The 9,498-nt window shown below is 38.8% G+C and overlaps 1 long non-coding RNA gene across 7 annotated transcripts in view; it reads right to left on the reverse strand.

Annotated features, from left to right (window-relative positions):
* The window catches only part of LOC141420865 (uncharacterized), a 145,834-nt gene extending 138,184 nt beyond the window's left edge, over nucleotides 1-7,650 (reverse strand). For 6 of the 7 annotated variants that reach the window (XR_012445546.1, XR_012445547.1, XR_012445545.1 and 3 more), the window contains exons 1-2: nucleotides 7,579-7,650; nucleotides 6,859-7,011 (exon numbers count right to left, since the gene is read on the reverse strand). This is a non-coding gene — a long non-coding RNA (uncharacterized lncRNA). Of the gene's footprint in view, nucleotides 1-6,121; nucleotides 6,160-6,858; nucleotides 7,012-7,578 lie in introns of all 7 variants that reach the window. The other variant, XR_012445544.1, reaches the window with a different exon arrangement.
* Nucleotides 7,651-9,498: the final 1,848 nt, after the last annotated feature.

The raw sequence follows: 9,498 nt of genomic DNA on the forward strand, positions 1-9,498 counted from the left end.
GGTTCTGTTGGGGCCTAGCATAGGACATTAGTCCAAAAAAATACCTTCCTGTAACTTTTATTTAACAAAGAAAAATCAAAAGAACCAAAAAAATAACAGCAACAACAAAAAACAATAAGAATTAAGAATTAAGGAAGTTAACTGACCAGGAATTGTTCATTACTTTCTGTTTCATGTTCTAATATTTCTCAGGGAGCTCCAGATTAGTGTGACATGTCTCTTCCTCTTTTTTACCTTCCTCTTATAGAAATCACACTTTTTCCATTTTAATTAAAAAAAAAAAACTAAAGGAAACCTCAATGATCAACATTTACTCTTGGAAACTTCAGTTTCACTCTGTTTTCAAGACAGAAGTTCAGAATAAGCAAATCTGAGTAGCGACCTAGTCTCTTGCACAGCCTGCCTACCTACCTTCCCTCTTGAGCCCAAGACAGAATGGATGCTTTGCACAGAGCCCAGCTGGTGGAGTCCAATCTCCCTGGCTTTGCTGAGATCTTGGGTGAGAACTCTGGCCTCAGAATGTTAGCAATCCTTATTTGCTAGTTCCAATAGATACATTTTGCCTCTAGCAAAAAGTCTGCAGATAGTTAATAAGAATAATGAGCAGTAGCAGAGAATTAATGGCCTCTTTATTATGAGAGATAGAGTCTGGTGTTCAGTGTTCTTGAATAGGAAAATTGTTTTATAGGCAAAATTAACTGGAGAGACCTTATTTAGCCAATTTTAAGCAATGAGTTTGGATCCTAAATGTCAGTAAATTCAAAAAGAAAGATTCCAGGCAAAGTCGGAGTCCAAGGGAAGCTCAGTCATGCCTCTCTCCTGCAGGTGGAAATGACTGCTTGCATCTCCTTGCAAAAGGAAAACAAGGACAGTAGTCTTTCTAGGTGCATTTGAGCTTTATCTTCACTTAACTTTTGTCTTGCACATGATTTCTGTTTTTTCCAGGATGTCTTCTGGAGAATCATGTACTTACCTGAGTGAATGACCCTTACCTACCTTATTGTCACCATGACCTCTATTTAGCATATGTCCTAAGACTGCTGAGCCAGACTCCAGGAGGCCTGTTCTCAGGTGAATTGGATTTGGGACTCTGCTGTCTGATAGATTTGAAAGATGTCATTGCATTGTTGTCCTTTAATATGTCCCCCAAAGGTTTATATATTGGGAGTTTTATCCCCAATACACCAGTTTTGTGGGGAAGGCCTAATTAAAGGTGATTAATGTTGTTATCATAGTAGTGGGTTAATGATCATGAGAATGGTCTTGTTAAGAAATTGAGGTAAGTCTTTTTTTGCTCCATTTCAAGAGTGTTTCTCCCTTCCTCTTGCCCTCTTGCCTTCTGTCATGGGGTGAAGTGGCATGAAGGCTTGTACTAGATGTGAACCCTTCAGTCTTGACCTTCCCAAACTCCAGCTCTGTAAGTAATAAAATTCTCTTCTTTATTACTGTGGTTTTCTGTCATAAAAGCACAAAATGGACTAAGACAACCATTAGTAGAAATGTAATGGGTCCAATCCACAAGCATATAGGATTATACAATAAGAAACCACCTTTTTTGCCTGTCAAAATTAATTTATTTAAAACTGAAGAAAGCAACAAAAAAATTGTACAAAAACACAAAGGCAAAACTACATCAAGTGATGCTGAAATAATGGTAACCATTTTCAAAGTATTAGAGTCAGGTTGCAAAAGGTGACCTGGCAAGGATACTACTAATACACAAAGAAAGAGGTGTCATCAAAAGAAAGAAAAGGGTCCATGATAAGCCACACTTTCTATCCTTCAAAATTATCATCATTTGGGCCAATATTCATGTCCATTTTTTAGGACAATTCATGCTGAAGAACTCAAGCAGTTTTCAACAAAGGCTTCAAAGTCCTGTTTTAATTTAAGTGCATATGTTTACACTGCTAATTTATTTAATTTTAACTTTTTCACAAATAATATGGCAATGTTCCAGGCACTGTGCTGAGTTTGGCAAGGGAAAAAAAGAGATATCATCACAACCCTGATGGGTCTCATTGACTACATGGTACAAACAAGAGGCCTATGGGAAGCTAAAAAAAATGTGCTCAGTGCCTTAAAAAGGAAAGAACACTATGAGAAGAGGTAATCACAACTCATAATATAGGTGCCAATATAGATTGGATCTGTAGTGGACCCCAAAAGCCCATGTATTAAGGGCTTGGGCCTCAAGTTGGGTTATTAGAAAGTGGTGGAATCTTTAAGAGGTGGGGCCTAGTGGGAGATCCCAGGTCATTGTGGGGGAGAGGGGATGCCCTTGAAGGGAAAAGTGAAATAAGGGATTCTTCCTCTTCTTTGTGTTTCCTGGCTGCCATGGGGTAAGAAGATTGTTCTACCATGTGTTTCTGTCATGATATCCTGCCACATCAGAGGCCCAAAAGCAATGGGACTAACTGAACATGGACTAAATCCTCTAAAACTGTGAGCCAAAATAAACTCTTCCTCTTTTTAACTTGACCATCTTTGGGTACTTTGTTATAGTAATGGAAAGCTAACACCCTGTAAAAAGGCTACCCAAAAGACATGCTAACTGATATGTACTTTAGAGACATGAGCAAAAAAGAGCTTTCAGAATTACTCGAGGAGAAGAAAACAATATAAGTAAGGCCAAGGGACAGGAAAACATAGAGAGTTCCACAGACCAGTTGGAAATCCAGTTTAACATGTAGGACAGTCAGGGGCAAAATACAGTAGAGAGTCTACAGAAATAGACAAAGTAGCCAACTGTGACATTATTTTCATGAAAGACCTTAGTGTAGAGTTTCATGTGGAGATTTGCAATATTATGGTCAACCTGGTGGGTTTGTAAGTAGTAGATTTCAATGAGGAGAGTAGGGGAGCAGGGATTTCAGCTGGGCTGCTGTAGGCTCCACAAAGCTCATGTTAGTGACTGAATGGAAGTTACTTTGGAAGGAGTCTGGAATAGAGAAGAATTTAGATGTTACTGTAATATTGCAGATAAAGGAGCAAAGCTTGAATTTGAACTAGGATGGCTATAGTGGAAAAGAAAACATGAAAGAATAATTTTGGAAGTAGGGTAGCTTCAGTTTAATGACCAAGGAAGTATTGATGCTATTGACAGGAAGTGGTCTGTGGCCCAGATTAGTTCTCTTTCAAAGCTTGTCCGTGTCAGTTTTCTTCACCCCTCCTTTAAATGTCTTTTAAGTTTTAATATATTCTCTTCTGAGGAGGAATTGAAAGCAAGTGTCCAGTCTCTAATCCTGTTTTCCTTGCCAAAGACTAGAAGATGCAATCCAAAGGACATACTCCAGAACAGATATTTGGGAAGCTGCCTATCACCCATGGGCCACCATCCTACACATGCTCAGTGTTTCACACAGGGCCTGAGACCCAGTAAAATTTCAATGAACATTTACTGGATGAATGAAGGAAGACTCCGTTTATTTACACTTTAGTGCAAATTAAGGTGAATTAATTCCAGCAGTTCTATATCACAGGCTGTATGTGGTGGTGCACTTCTGTAATCCAAGCCATGTGGCAGGTGGAGGTGGGAAGTGTCCAAGTCTAAGACCAGTCACTGGCAAAAAAGTTAGCAGACCATATCTGAAAAATAAGCTAAACCTAAAAAAGTTGGGTGTGGCTCAAATGTCAGAGCACTTGCCTAGCAAGCACAAAGCTCTGAGTTTAATCCCCAATACTGTCAATAAGTGCTTTATCAAGAGTAAAATAATCTCCCTCTTCTTTCTGTTCCTATTCCTCAGAATACTACCAACCAACTAACATTTACTAGACACTTTCTGTGCTGAGTCAATGTAATCAACAGACCTATTAATCCCAATGATTTGTGGTTTCCTCTACTTTCACAGTTTTCCCTTACACGGAAGAGTTAAAACTAGCCAGGACAGCTCATCTGGACACAGTATTCTCATTGAAAATTTAAAGAGACAGGAAATAAATTGTCTTGAACTTTATCAAAGCTTTCTTCCCCCAAAAAGTCCCCCTAACAAAACTGAGAAGTTAACCAAATTTGCTTTCAGGACAGCTCCCACTGCATTCCTTCAACTGTTTGTTTTGGGGGATGAGAATAATGGAGAAGGTAGCAAAGAATTCTGGGATCCAAACATCATGCTGCCATCAGGCCCCAGAGTTTCATAGAACCATGAGGAAGGTGCCATAGAGGTGACTGGCTTTGAAGGAAACTCACAGAGATAATCAATTTGATCACACAGGCAGACACTAAGGTATTTGTCAAAACGTCAGGGTTATGGATAGTGCCAATATATTTGCTTTTGGATGCATTAGTCTTTTTAAAAGCCTATATCTAATGTGACATTGGACATAGTCTGTTTTCCTGCCATCACAGATTTCTGTTAAGAAATAGTATATACCAGTTTTCTTAGGGGTGCAGGGCTTATACACAGACACTTCCTGCCAAACAGATAAATGAGAAATAGTTATTTGTACATGTTTGTTAATTTTAGAAAGATTCAGTGAAGACATAGCAGTAAGTGTGTAACAGGTCACATTTATTCTCTGCGCTAAACCTCAAACACAGTTGAAAAAGCTAATCGTAAAGAGAATAGAAGATTGGCACAGGACAGAGCCTTGGACCAAGTACCTCCTTCCAGAGCTGATAAAGGTAGCTGTTACCTGTCTTATTCCTGCTACCCACGGAGACCTTGTAAAGTCTAGATTAGCCCACTGGCTCCTGGGCAGATACGTGACAGCTCCACAGAGTTTGACCTTGTGCTACTGTGGTGATTTATTTTGTGCCAAAGACCTGCATGGTTGATCATCCTAACCTGGAGATTGTTTAACTTAAAATGGAAAAGGTAAAGATAATCAACTCCTACAGAAATGATACCGTGTGCATAAGGCTACTGCTGTGACTCTAAAAAGATAATTTTTCATATAATCAATAGGAAAGAAAATAGTCTGTTGCTCCTTAAGTGAATTATTGGGACAGCTATAGAAAATATTTTAAAGAAATTCTGTGTTGAATTTTTAAGACAGAAACTAGTCAGCCATTAAAGTCCACCATGTGAAAAATTTACACATATCAGGCTATTAATTATGCAGGTTTCTATAGATTTCAAGGAAGATCTCTTGATTTCCTAAGCATAGTGATGATAAACAGACATGGTTCTCTATTGCCTTTCTGTTCCTTCATAAGTTTATTTTTCTGACCAAATGAGAAGAATATTCCTCCAAGTGCTTCTCTGCCATGTGCAGGGGGATCTCTTATTCCCCTGGAATGTTTATTTGCCTCACGCAAGAACTTAAAGATTTTGGAGTTCTCCTTTTAGTTCTTCTGTAGCTCTGGATTTGGACCTGGGTTTGTGCCCTACTTCATGATCAGCTATATAAATCTTGGCCAAATAGTTAAAATTTAGAGTTTCATTTTCTTCATATGTAGCTGGTCATGATAGTTATAATTATGACAATAAATATTTAGTAAGTACTGGGTCTAGTTGTAAATGCTTCATGCACATCAACCCATTTTACCTACTCTGTAACTTTGAGAAAGGTATCCTAACTCTAGAAATTAGGAAATTGAAGACCAGCAAGTTTCAAAAACTTAGCCAAGGCAAGGCTGAGATACATAGAGGAAAACATAGTGCTGATCTTTGGAAAAGTGCTTAAGAAAGGTCCTGCATCCTTCTCTTTGTCCCCAGCTTCTACATCATTACATATACTTTCCTATAAGCCAGAAACCACTGTGCACATAAAGAATGAGGCACAATGCAGTTTGGATACTTTTACCCAAAACACAAAATATGTAGTTTCAGTTGTAAATTTATCATATTATATTTGTGCAGTGATGTTTTTGTTTTTCTTTCTGTTCTCAGCACCTAACATGGTATCATACTTTTTTTGTAAAATATAATATGTGTGTTTGGTTTGCAGTCAGCTGGAGGAGGCTGGCCTGGCTCTGAAACTGATTTTGACAAATAGATCCTTAGGAGCATTGGATGATCCAGTGAATCATTTAGCCTCAGTTTATCCATCAGTAATAGTGGGATTTGTAATAAATATTTTCACCTAATTTTCCATAAGGATAAAATGATACAATGAATATGAAAGCAACTTATAACTAGAAGTAATTTTTCATTTGAAAGCAACTGATCTCACATACCTGAAATAGAGTTGAGTTAGTTCTCAAATGGCACCAGTCTGTTACAGAAGGGAAAACACTGCTGTCAAATTCATTCACCATTAGTAACTTTGTTCTGAGCACCATGACATAGGGTGATCAAAGCAATTGCCATTCCTAGTCACACTTCAAGGACTCATTTATGTATCTAGCTCAGTTTTAGAGATCCAGTAGTTATTACTGAATTTAATCCAAAAAAGTAGAAGGCAAAAACATATCTGTGTTAAGAGTACATGTGTAAAAGGCGCTCAAGTCGCCTTTGCACTGACTCCTACTTGAGCCCACAAATTAAGTAAAAACAGGAAATGCTTGGCATCTCTGTCTCCATTTTGTATCTGTCTTTGCTTTAAGCTATTCTCTTTTCAGTCACTTTACAATTAGCTTGGATTCCAAAAAGGACAAAACTGATAATATCTTTATGACAATGAACTAGAGCTCCCATTCTCCCAGTAAGGACAATTATCTCAAGAATCCTCTCAAACAAGAACCAGATTACTCCCTCCAGGTAAGTGATAACTTCCCAGAACTGGAACAGACCACCAGATCACCTGTCAGACCAAGAATACTGACCCCACCAGTCATGAGACCAACCAGACCACACCTATGACTGAACTGTTTATGCATACCTTTGTCCTTTGCCCCCATTTTTTTTTTGTCTATTTAAACCTATAGCTCACGTCCATACTCCAAAGACAGCTAAAGATGAGCTGAATGCTTACTCTGCCTCTCCCTATGGCATGTCCTGAGTTGTGTTATAAACTTCCTTTCTTTTCCTTCATCATGCACAAGTGGTCCCATCTTCATTACCTCTACTGGAGAAACAAGAGACTTCCTGGGCTCTCTGCAAACTCAAGGCTCGTACAGCAGTTTTGCTAAAAAGCAGAGAGCAAAGCAGTGAGTGTTATTAATATCATATCCAGTTTGAATTACAAGAATAGGAGATAGGACAGAGAGAGAGACAGAGAGAGAGAGAGAGAGAGAGAGTTTAAATGCATAATCAATAGTACATACTGAAAAACTAAGGCAAACTTCCTTACCAGACTCAGCACAGGAATATTCAGCTAGCTAAAGCACACCAGATTATGTGATTTCAGTCTTAACTTTACATCACAGAAAATAAAAATTAGTCTTCCAGAAGAGAGAGTACAGGACTTCATTCTCCTACAAGCGTTACAAATGACAGTGACTAACTCCCCCCACTCCAGTCCTTCCCTCCTTTCTTTTCTTTGATATCCTTTGGGCAAAATGCTAATGTATGAAAAGCATTCCAGATTGCAGATATTCTCATTCAGATTACACAATCTGACTTCATGCTGATCACCACGTTGCTACTGACAGTATTAAAATAGAATTGCATCAGTTCACTCAAACCCATAGCCCAGACCTCCCTTAAAAATCTAGAGCTCTACATTTCAGAGCAGTTAGCTGAAGGGGTTTACCTGCAAGTCTACAGCAATGAACCCAGCAAGACCCCAAAAGGTATCTACCAGCATTCTTCTCTAAGAGGCTCCTTAACTAGGAACTATTCAAGCAGGCTTGTCTTTTCCTGTTATAACCTTTAAAGTAGCTATGCAAATTAGCAAGAGAGAAAAAGAAACCACAGTATTGGGCAGTAGAATTTTTTAAGGCAATATCTATCACTTAGCCATTGTTCTGGCTGTTATTTTAAGAGCCATAAAAGAAACACCTCTCACATGCCCAGAGTTCATGGGCTGAATTCTGAACACTTTGCTTCACTTGCTCTACACTCCACTGTCACTTTGCTTCACTTGCTCTACACTCCACTGTCACTTTTACTCTATTGTGCACTCTATTTTTCCTGAGTCTCTTGGCAACAACCTTTCTGTCTGCCTACCTCTTACCTTTCCTTCATGCTGCCTAGGCCTCATGCAATTACTCATGGACTTCCCCCTACTCTTTTATCAGCTCCCCTTGGCTCTTGCTGGCTACTGATAACATTTCTGGAGTAGTCCTTTCTGTGTGACCTGGCTCTCCAGGTGTCCCAGCTCAAATGTAGCCTCTCTGAGCCTAATGGGGCCAAAACCCATACCCATCTAACTAGGATGCATAATGTGACAAAGCACCTGAACAGAGTCAAAAATTTCTTGTGAGTCTAGTATATCAAATATACTCTCATGTAGCATAGGATTACTCCAAATCTGAAAATTCTACCATTGCATTTTTTTAAGTTGTCCAAATTTATCTGAAGAGTAAATGTTATCTGAATCTGTTCCATCAAATTGTGCCTTTTAAATACATATAATAGTATCCCTTCCCTCAATGTATCATGTAGATTTTGAGACAAGGCATAAAAATAGATGAGACAATCTAATACTAAGCAACAACAAAAATTACAGAATAAGAGATGTCTCATGGGTGCATGATCAACTGCTGAGAAAGAGCTCTACTCAATGCAGGCTGTGAGTTCAGAAGGGAGGAGGCCACTATGTACTAAAGGCTCCACAGCACAGTGGGGAGGTAGAAGGTGAGACAGCTAGAGCAGCGGTTCTAGAAGAACTGCTTTAGGAGTGGAGTGGTAATCCATCAAGAAGGGAATGAAAATCCTCACAGTGTGGGATGGTTCAGCAGATATCCAGGAAGGCAGGGCTGTAGGCACTGATTCTATAGAAAAAAATTGAAGTATTATTTAGGATTGAAGTTGAATGGAATTACATATATCTTCCCCATTTCAACAATAAATAAATAGATAAAATGTGAAACCCCAAAGAAATAGAAAATCTTTTAGGACCTCAGGAACTTATGTTCCTTAATAAGCTCTTATACCTGGCACAAGAAATTATTTGTTTTGCAAATGGTCTTGGCAGTGACTTAGTATTTCATTTTGTTTTGCTGAATAGCACTTCACAGGTGGAGAGCAGCAAAGAACCATCCTTGGACACATAGAACTTATTCACATACTGCTTGATTCTAGTCAGATTGATGTTTCATTTCCTCAATTCTTTTTGCTTTTCCATAGTCCTACAGCCCTGATCTAACTGATTTGATGCCTTTGAAGCCCTGCTCTGCCTTTGATCCATTCTATCTCATTATTAGCTCAAGTTATTTGATCTCGAATAAGTCATAAATATTCTAATATTAAAATCTACAAAGATCCACTTATATAAGCCAGGAACCACCCATTCTGGAAGATTCCTTTGCCCCTGATACTCTGAGACCTAACCTATCATTTATTGGACTTCTTTGATAGGACCTTATGAAGGTGACCTTGAGTCTTTCCTCTACTGATAGCCTCACATGGCAGCAGAGTTCTGTCTGGAGGTGATCTGGTCCATAGGTGAGCACCGTTCAGTTCTGCTGTCTGCATTTTACAGGTAGAATGTTGTTCTGCTAACAGATCT

This window comes from Castor canadensis, chromosome 2 (genome assembly GCF_047511655.1).
Source record: "Castor canadensis chromosome 2, mCasCan1.hap1v2, whole genome shotgun sequence".
NCBI lineage: Eukaryota > Metazoa > Chordata > Mammalia > Rodentia > Castoridae > Castor > Castor canadensis.